Source organism: Podarcis gaigeae (assembly GCF_964106915.1).
Source record: "Podarcis gaigeae genome assembly, chromosome: 5".
Taxonomy (NCBI): Eukaryota; Metazoa; Chordata; class Lepidosauria; order Squamata; family Lacertidae; genus Podarcis; species Podarcis gaigeae.
This window is the reverse complement of record NC_139681.1, coordinates 34,447,268-34,457,540: the sequence shown is the minus strand read 5'-3', so window position 1 is coordinate 34,457,540 and position 10,273 is coordinate 34,447,268.

Below are 10,273 nucleotides of genomic sequence, written 5' to 3'. Positions count from 1 at the left end.
GAAAGGAGAGAACTGGAGGTGGGATAGAGGATTTTTTTTACAGTCCCTGCCTAGTTCCTTTTGGTTTGCAGCTGCCAGCTATATGAAATAAAATCTATGTTGTCAAGTGCAGGGAGATTGTGCCCCCTTCTCTGTTTGGACGTTTGTTGTACTGCAGCTGAAACCGGAGAGTCTGCTTCCAGCTCTTATTCCCACTTATAAAAGCCATTAACAGAATAAAGCTTTTCAAAAGACCACACGGAGAAAGCGATACCTCTGTTTTATATATTAGCCTTCACCTTTAGCCAAACAAACCAGCCAACAAAAAACAACCTGCACTTTTAACACCTTGATAAGACTTTTTGTTGCTGCTTTCATTAAAATCACTATCCTGGGTGGTTTCTGCCTCTCTGCTGTTCCAGGTTCTCTCAGCTGTTTGCTTGCGTGTTAAAAATCAAATGTGCACATGGATATTTTCATACATTCCTTCAGTACCTGGCATATTGTATTTTAGGTGCTGTCTTTTTTTCTGGCAGGCCTCCCCCACCCCAAGCAGCTGCAAAATAGGGTGGAATCCAACAGGCTGAGAATTTGCACACCTACAATTACCAGGGGAAGTCCTCCCCCCCCCCCATATTTCTTGACCTAATGTACTTTTCTTAAAGATCCAGGATTTTGACAAGCAAAAGGTAGAGCCCAACTGGTACTTAGAAGTGTTACTGCTATATATATATATATAATATTCAATTGAGTAACTTGCTTGTCAAAGGCATGCTTATCTATGCATTAATATGCTAAAATATATTAAACTGAAATAGCAGGCTTGTCGGCAACAAAAATCCTACTTAGCTTAGAGATAGTCCCATTGGACTCCAGAGGAGCTGCCCATAATCTTGGTTAAGTCTGACTTTAAAAAAACAACAACCTCAAAGCACTACCGTACTTTCCCATGTATAAGACTATGTTTTATCCCTTCAAAGTCATGCTAAAAAGTTGGAGTTGTCTTATACATGGGTAGTGCATAGGTTGGACTTTTGATTGGTTGCTGTCAAGGCTGTCAATGGCTATTGTGCATGTTATTGGTTGCTGTGTCAATGGGTGGTGTTGATTGGCTGATGCTCTGGCAGTTGGGCAGGCGATTGGCAGCTTCTGCCGGCGATGGAACAGACGGGAGGTGGATTTAGCGATCCGTGTGGGTGTGTGATTTTTGGCAATCCCCCTAAAAAAAGCTCAATAACTCTGGGCAATCCCCCCCAAAAAAGCTCAACCATCTCCCTCCATTTTCTTAAATTTGAGTCTCCCCAAATAGGGGTCATCCTATACATGGGGTCATCTTATAGACAGAAAAGTACGGTAATTATAAAGATCTTCCCCATTTAGCTTTCATGTGGGCTATGATTTGCAATTAGAGTGGATATGTGGATGCATGCATGTTAGCCCTGCTATCCTGACTACCTGGTTTAAAATCACTTTCAATCTTTGACTGGGCCAGGATCATTGTGATGTATGAAAGTATATTTACAAAACAGCTGCCAATTCTGATAGGTCTCTTCTTCCGCTCTTGGTAGCCGCTTTATCTGCATGACACCTCTCCAGTTGTTGCACACATGAATTGAATTAAGCAGATGTTCCTTGGGGGCCAAGCTCACAAGACAAGAAGCATAAAAAGTTTTCCTAGCAAATAAATTACCTGCTCTTTCTTTGTTGAATTATTCACAATTTTCTCCTTAATGCAGTAATTATATCATAAGCCACTGTCAAGGTAATGAGCGAATTGTTTAATTTCTATCAGATTCAGTGCAGTAATGAGAATTCTTAACACAATCTATACTGTAATAGATTTAAGCGTTAAGTTTAATTGATAGAAACCAATACACTGAAATTACTTTGCACATGCTCTGTGATTTATTTGAAATAAATTGGTGAGTTTTGGTTTTTTTTCTTCGGGAAACACGAGGAAGAAATCCTGTGCTGTAGAATATATTATACAGCAGTGGGGGGAAGCATATTGAATACATCAATAACATTGTATATATCCTGTTGTAATTATTTCCTATGAGATTCAAAGTGCTCCTGTAGTTTGAATGTTTTGGTAAAGCTTAAAATGAATATTTACAAATTGGGTTGACAACTGACCAGGAAAAAAGTGTGCTCTGGTGCCTTTAGCAGCAGTTTGATCTACAGAAATCAGAAAATTAAGCTTATTCATGGTGTAGAGATAAACAATTTCACCTGCAGATCAAACTGCTGTTCAGCTTTTAACGAATCAGGAGCTGATTAAAATTGACAACCCTATTCTACCAATAAAAATGAACCTCTGTAGCACTCATCAAAATCTAATAGACATTGTGGCCAAGATCCAAAAGCCAGCCGGCTTTGGGTTTGTTTCCCAAACAGTGGTGCTATATGCCATATGGTGGTCTGTTTTTGAAAATGGGATGAGTTTCAGAAGCAGTTTGTGAATGGGCACAGGGGATCTGTAGTTAAAGGGGGGGGGGGAGTTCTAAAGTCCCACAAGGCATGCACAAGTCCTTGACCACTTTTAGAACATCTCTTTGGATCTCTGCCTGTTCTTTTCAAGTGTCATTGTAACTATTTCTGGAACAATATTTTAAAGGAATAACAACACAGCCCTATGCATGTCTACTAAGAAGTGAGGCCAGTACACTCATTCCCTGCTAGCGCAGCTTCCCATAGGCACCTATGAAAATAGGATGCTGGGCTAAATGGGCCTTTGATCTGATTCAGCAGGCTTCTTCTTATGTTATAATTTTTTTTACTTTGAAACAAAGGAACATATTCTGTCATTCCATAATTGATGTCTGCTCAGGTTCTTGTTCTCTTGGCACCAACAGCAGGGCAGCCAGCACCCCCTGCACAAACTGATCCAGATCAGAGTAGCTAATGATCTGGGTCAGAAGATCACATCTCCTCTACCACAAAGTTATTATAGACTGCTGACTTGAACTTAGAGAGTCCTCACAACAAGGGCTTGTTGGAATTGCCCTTCAACCTTACCAATGACACAGAGACAGCTCTGACCATCTTTTCCTAAGTATTCATCCCACCCTACACTCCACCCCAAGCACCTGAATTTGCAGTCAGCAAACCAATGGATGGTGCTATTATTCAAAGAAGGTGATAAGAAAAAACCCCATGAGAATTAATGACCAATAAACCTCTTGTTGCATATGTACAAACTCCTAACCAAAATATTTACTAAGTGCTTAACTAAGAAACTGGATAGAATATCAAGCTAGCGAACAGGCAGGGTTTAGAAAAGGATATTCCATAGGAGATTCTTTACCTATGAAAATACTGATAGAAAAATGTAATGAACATAAAATTCCTATATACATTGGATTACTCAATTATGAAAGAAACCTTTGACAGTATTGAAACTTGGGCTGTACAATGAGCGTTACAAAACTGTAGAATTGACAGCTGATACAACCATCTACTGCAAGAATGGCAAATGAGGCAACAGCAACATATCTCCATTTAAAGACAAATCTAAAACCCTTAGAAAGAGGCATACAGCAAGGAGATCGCTTATCACCTAAGCTATTTATACTTACCTTGGAAAATGTGTATAAAAACCTGGAATGGTCAGAAAAAGGAATCAATGTCAACAGAAGATATCTAAATCAATGAAATGCAGATGATATAGTAAAAGTCATAAGTCAATAAGAACTACAAGAAATGTTGGTAGGACTGAAGATGAATATAGCCAAGTCAAAGGTAGTTTTTAAAGAAAAGAATTAAATACAATTAGAAAATAAAGCAATAAAATAAGTAGACAAATATTTATGACCAAAGAAAATCATTCTAGGAATAGAAAATCAAAGAATGGAAATGAAGAAGAGAATAAAACAACTGTGGGCAGCCTTTGGAAAACTCTATAATGAAAAATAAAAATATTTCCATAGGCTTGAATGTTACAGTGTTCAATATGTGCATATTATTTGTGATATGGAGCAGAGAGCATGACACAGAAAAATCCAAGCAGCTTAAGAATAACAAGAAGTCATGGAATGCACAATGTTGGGAATATCATTAAGATGTAGAAAAACTAATAATTGAATATGACAGAGATTGAAAGTTATGGGTGTAGTGGAAAGGGCCATGAAGTTAAAATGGACACATGCAGGGCATGTGGCAAGAAGGGATTCAGGGCAATGAAACAAAGAAATGTTAGTATGCTTTATTTTTAAAGCACAACCACCTATGCGATGGGTAGACAATCTAAAACTAACAGTAGGGCTTATGTGGATATAAGGAGCAAACAAGGGAGAGTGATGGAGAGAGGTTGAAGAGATGTGTCTCCAAAGATGGATGTGAGACACTGCAAAAGGATAAAGAAAAAATCAGTGGGTTAAGGTGGACCTAGATAGCTGATGGTCCAGTAATGAGTTGTATGAACCTTTTGCACATAGTTCAATAGGGAGGCTCGCTTGGCACCTTTCTTACATATCTTTAGGAACCGAGCAGAAACATTCTTCTTCTTTCAAGTATTTGGCTCATTAAACAATCTATGGCCTTTTAAGCTGTGGTGGGGATATTGGTTTTGTTTGTTATTATTATATGCATTTTTATATTGTAAACTGCCCTGTGATCTTTGGATGAAGGGTGATATAGGAATTTAATAAATCATAAACCATGATCATGGGTTTGTTGAAAATTTGTGTTTATAAACTGCAAAATCAATTAAGCAGACGGCTTTCTTGTGTCAAGCTGTGATGCCGCTGGGTTGGTAAAGGCTATTGGTAATTACTAGCCTTGATGCTCTTTGTGGTCAGAGGCTGTATGCTTCTGACTACCCGTTGCTGGAAATCACAGAAAAGAAAAGTGCTCTTGCACTTGGTGTTTCCTCTTGAAAGGAGAGTGCTAGTTGTCCAATACACTGCATCGTCTGTGAGATCACATCACACACACAAAATGGCTCTCATGTGGCAGTGACTCAGCTACGTTTGAAGAATATCCCAAATAGACATTCTTAAAAAAATCCAAAAAACTGGAGTTTGTTGAGTTTCTGTGAACCATTAGAATGACTTATCATAGCTCTTCATGTAATAAGAATTCAGAAAACTTCACCACTAACATAGAATTATTATTTTTTTAGCACTCATTGCTATTTGAAAGGTAATGGTTTAATTGCTCAAATATTAATTTCCTTCTGCAACAGATTGTTCAGTGATATTAAATCAGCTCAGCGAGTAGAACTGCAAAATAAAGCTTAAGAGCATTATTAATTGAACATTTGAATGCACTGAAATATTTAAATTACTGTCATGTCATAAAATTTAGGGTAAATTATTACTTTTGGTTTTTGAATGCTGCAATTTATTTAGTTAATGTCTTAAAGCTCTGTTTAGTATTTTATTATTATATGATGGAAGTAATTACAAGATCATCAGATAACAAGAGCACTTCATGAAATGTCTTCTGTTAGAAAACTTGTTTTTATATGTACACACCAGATATGTAAAGAGTGATAAATTCATATTGCCTATTGGAATATCTGTCTTTTATGCATTTATTCAAGTACAGGTGTCCTGGCATGAATATAGCAACAACAATGACAACCAAAGTGCATATGGTAATAGTAAAATATTGTATAGTGATCATGCTTAGCAACAGTGCAATATCAATAGAAACCCCATTCTTTTGGTTGACACACATTGAACAGACTGTGGCAATACAAGATTTTCTACAATAACTTTGCTCAATGAAAGCCTGTGTTTTCAGCTTCAAAGACCATGCATAAAAGATCACTTCGCAATATACCACACAATAGCCTGCTAAGTTATCCCAAAAACCTTCTGCACAAAATTTTGTTTAATTTGATTTTCCCCCCAAAACTGCCCCATAGCAAACCAAACTCATACTTATTGCTTTCATTCCAATGAACCCCACCCCTTATCTGTGGGAAAATAATAGCATGCATTTTCCATAATTGTGATTTATAGTGTGTAACAAAAAAACTAAAGTGAAAGGCTGCATTGGAAATAGTTCAATACAGTGGTACCTCGGGTTAAGTACTTAATTCGTTCCGAAGGTCCGTTCTTAACCTGAAGCACCACTTTAACTAATGGGGCCTCCTGCTGCCACTGCGCCGCTGGGGCACGATTTCTGTTCTCATCCTGAAGCAAAGTTCTTAACCTGACGCACTATCTCTGGGTTAGCAGAGTCTGTAACCTGAAGTGTATGTAACCCAAGGTACTACTGTAGTGGGCTTACCTTTTATGGGAAGGAAGCTCTCAGAAATGTTATAGAAACCCGAGAGCATTAAAATCATTGACAAATAAATGGCTGCAAGCAGAAACCTTTGAAAATGGACATGTAGTTTCAAGGTCAAAGCCACATACATTATAAGGACCGGCACTGTAGGATCTCATGTGAATGAGATCTCATCTTGTAAAGAATTAAATAATAATACAGAAAACAGTTTGCAACTTGCAGAAATGGCATTTCAAATTATTTAAAGAGGATCATTGCAATACAGTGGTACCTTGGTTCCCAAACTTAATCCGTACCAGAAATCCGTTCCAAAACCAAAGCATTCCAAAACCAAGGCATGTTTTCCCATAGAAAGTAATGCAAAATGGATTAATCCATTCCAGGCTTTTAAAAACAACAATTTAACATTAATTTTAATATCTAACAAGGCCATTGATCCATAAAATGAAAGCAATCAATGAACTGTACTATAAAATAAATAATACAGTATTGTAGATGATAAAAATTCCAGTCACAAAAACAAGTCACAAAAAACGAAGTCACAAGTCAGAGCCCCATAAAACAAAGAGCAAGCCACAGTCACAAAAACGAAAAAGCCACACAAACAAAAATGCAAAAAATAGCAAAACCAAAAGCACCAAATATCACCTCAGAACACTACAATCTGAATCGGATGGCTTCAGTTATGATGGGGGCGGGGGGTGCAAATAAGCGGCACAAGAGTACAAATGGAAGCTCAGGAGCACGTTCGGCTTCCGAAGTAAAGTTTGCAAACACTGCAGAGTTTGATTTCCAAGTTGTTCGGGAACTAAGCTGTTCAAAAACTGAGGTACCACTGTACTGTTAAGAATGAGAGATGTACACAGTTCCTCTAACTATGCCCTTAAAGCAGCAGTGGTGATGTACAGCTTTCTTGACAATTAAGGGAGCACATAGGCTTGGCTTCAGCATGTGAACACATGCCACACTAACAACAAGCAAATGTGGAGCCTATGTGGCCTATTTAAGTCTGCTCCGCCCCTCTTGCTGCCTCTTCATTCATTATGTACCCTCCTACCTGTTATTTACTGCAGGGTTTGTTGGTCACTGCTTGGGCCCAGGTAGGCAGTTTGTTTTTCAGGTTTTTTTGGGGGGGTTTGCTTATCAGTTGATTGGCATAACTGGGAAGCTTATTTCACCTTCTCTACTGTTTTGGTAGTGGATGAAATTAGCATGGATAGCTGTTAAGCAGGCTAACTGGCTACAGTGGCGGGTAAGTGCAGAGAGTTGTCAGCACTTTTAGGCCCCTTTAAGGGTGAAGGGTATAGTCCCAAGTCTTTCCTTTGGGGACAACCTGTAACACTCTCCCAGAGTTGTGGGGTCCCAGGAGAGGGTGAAGCCAATCTTCTGGTGTTGAAAGAAATGTGGCCCAGTTCACCCAACCTTGTGTCTTGCCTCCTCATTTCCCTGTGTGATTGCAAACTGCCTTTTCCCTTCCCATATCTGATACCTGAGTGTCATTACCTGGGACCCAGGTGAATGTCATGACCTGAGAGCCACTGGGGTGAACACAGCAGGCAGGCATTTCTGAGCATACAGCCTGCTAAGTGTTGAGCCTGCATAAACATGTTCCCAGTCAAAACCACAATGTATCTGTGCCATTGTCCTGCATAAAATTATATAACTAGCTAAGCATATATTCTTCATGCTCAACCTGTCTTTTTGCTAAGAAGCAGGGGCTCGCTTATCAGCTTCATATACCAGAAATGCGAAGTGGCCTTGAAGAAACTAGAAGCTCCAAACTGACCGCTTCTTGTAACAAAAACGCAACATTTTGCACGAGATAGAAGAATAATGAATTTATAAACTTTGTTCAGAACTATATCTATTTCCATGGTACAGCCAGTAGACAAGAGCGTGCTTTTTTGTGAACCAATTAGAAGTAAACACGAGGAGTCCACAAGCTGTCCACACGTTCTGTTATCCAATCATGTTGCTGAAAGGGATTGTTCACAAGCTAAGCATGTAAAGAAAATGTTATAAAAGTTTCTTGAATTTTGTATCCAGGGTCCAGAATTTGGAGAATTCCTTTGGATCATTTATTCTTACTGCAGTCTGCAATAAATGTGAACTCCTTCCATGACGTTGCTGTCTTTATTTGGCTAAAGAGGACTGTAGTATTTCCAGATCCCCTTTGTAGGGTAACATATCTTTGGTATAAACAGGCCACAACTTAATTCCTTCCACTGCCTTTAACTTTTCCATCTTTTGTCCAGCCTCCCTGGACTTTTTATTTTTCTTCTACTTCCCCATCTATAGCCCTCTCAGCTTAAGCACTCTAAATTTCTCTGATTGTAACTTTGCCAGTCTCATTTTGCCTCCCCCATGATCTACTGATCTTTCCTTCAGATTCTTCTTTCTTAGAGCACTGGAAACCCTCACCTTTCCTTCAGCTTTCATCCTCTGGTGTCCTCCATTATTTTCCCATCTGCCTTACACTCCTTGCTAGTCTTCCACCAATCCCTGTGTGTATCAACATTTAATCTCAGCCAGCTGGCAACTTTTCCTTCCCTCACAGAAGCTTGAATGCAAACTGCAATGTTCTCTGAGCCACTGAACATTCTGAGCTATCACACCTGCTCAGCTAATCTGTGTCAAAGCCCCCACTCCACCCCACACATACCATGTGAGACTCAAACACAAGTTCACATAAAATGTGCCAATGGATTTCAATGAAATGATAAGGGCCTGATAATAATAATAATAATAATAATAATAATAATAATAATAATAATAATGATGATGATGATGATGATGTTACTGGATTTGTTTGTTGTTGTTGTTGTTATACTGCCCTACACCCATAGATCTCAGGGTGGTTCACAACATGTAATTACAAAATGCATAATAAAAATAACAACAAAGACAACACAATAATCCTCCCTTCCACAACACCTTTAAAAGGTCATTAGATGTCAATCAGCCAAAAGCCTGGTTAAAGAAGAATGTTTTCACCTAGTGCCTAAAGGTGCATAACAAATTTGTCCAGTTAGCCTCCCTGGGGAGAGCATTCCACAACCTCTTGTGGAGGAAGCACACAAAGAAGGGCCTCAGAAGATGAATTCAGGGTCTGGGTGGGTTCAAATGGAGGGAGGCAGTTCTTGAGGTATTGTGGTCCTGAGCTGTTTAAGGCTTATAGGTCAAAACCAGCATTTTGAATTGGGCCCGGAAACTAATTGATAGCCAGTACAGTCAGACCTGGATCAATGTAATATACTTAAACTGTTTTGCCCCGGTGAGCAACCAGGCCACTGAATTCTGCGCTAGCTGAAGTTTCCAAAGTGTCTTCAGAAGCAGTCCAATGTATAATGTGTTGCAGTAATCTAACCTAGAGGTTACCAGAGTACAGCTGCTCCAAAAGGATACCATGGTCAATGGTAGCAAAAGCCGTTGAAGTTGAAACATCATAATGAAATAGCTGTAGTTCCTAACTGCTGTAACACTTACGTGTAAAATAATAATATATAATTTCATTGCTAAAGAAGTTATTCGGAACTTGGATGAAGAATGTAGTTACTGTGACTAGCTTCTTTTAGAAGTGGAATCTAGCTTGACTTTTATAAAATGCATTTTATTATTCTGAAAATACACAAAAATTTCGCAAAAGACTGTTATTATTCTGAAAATAATAAAGCTAATTCTTATATGCTGCTGTATTTTACAATATCAAATTGTATTCTGTGTTTTCCATTAATATTCTGTAATACAGAGTAATTGGGAGTTTTCATAATTAAAGCTTCAGCACCATGGATAGTAGAAAACCAAGGAAAACATACCATGATTTGAAGACAGGCTTTCTATATTTTCCTTCCAAACTCAGTTAATTGCACACAGGAGACATTTAGGGTAGTTACTACAGTTGTTGATTAAAGCATAGAAGAAGTCTATTTGCACCCACCCACCCAAAAAACCTATAGTTCATCTGAACATTTTTTTGTAAAAAAAAACCTCTGAGTAGACACACTAGAAATACTGCTGACAAGAAAAAACACCAATACAAATGCTGTTCTATTTG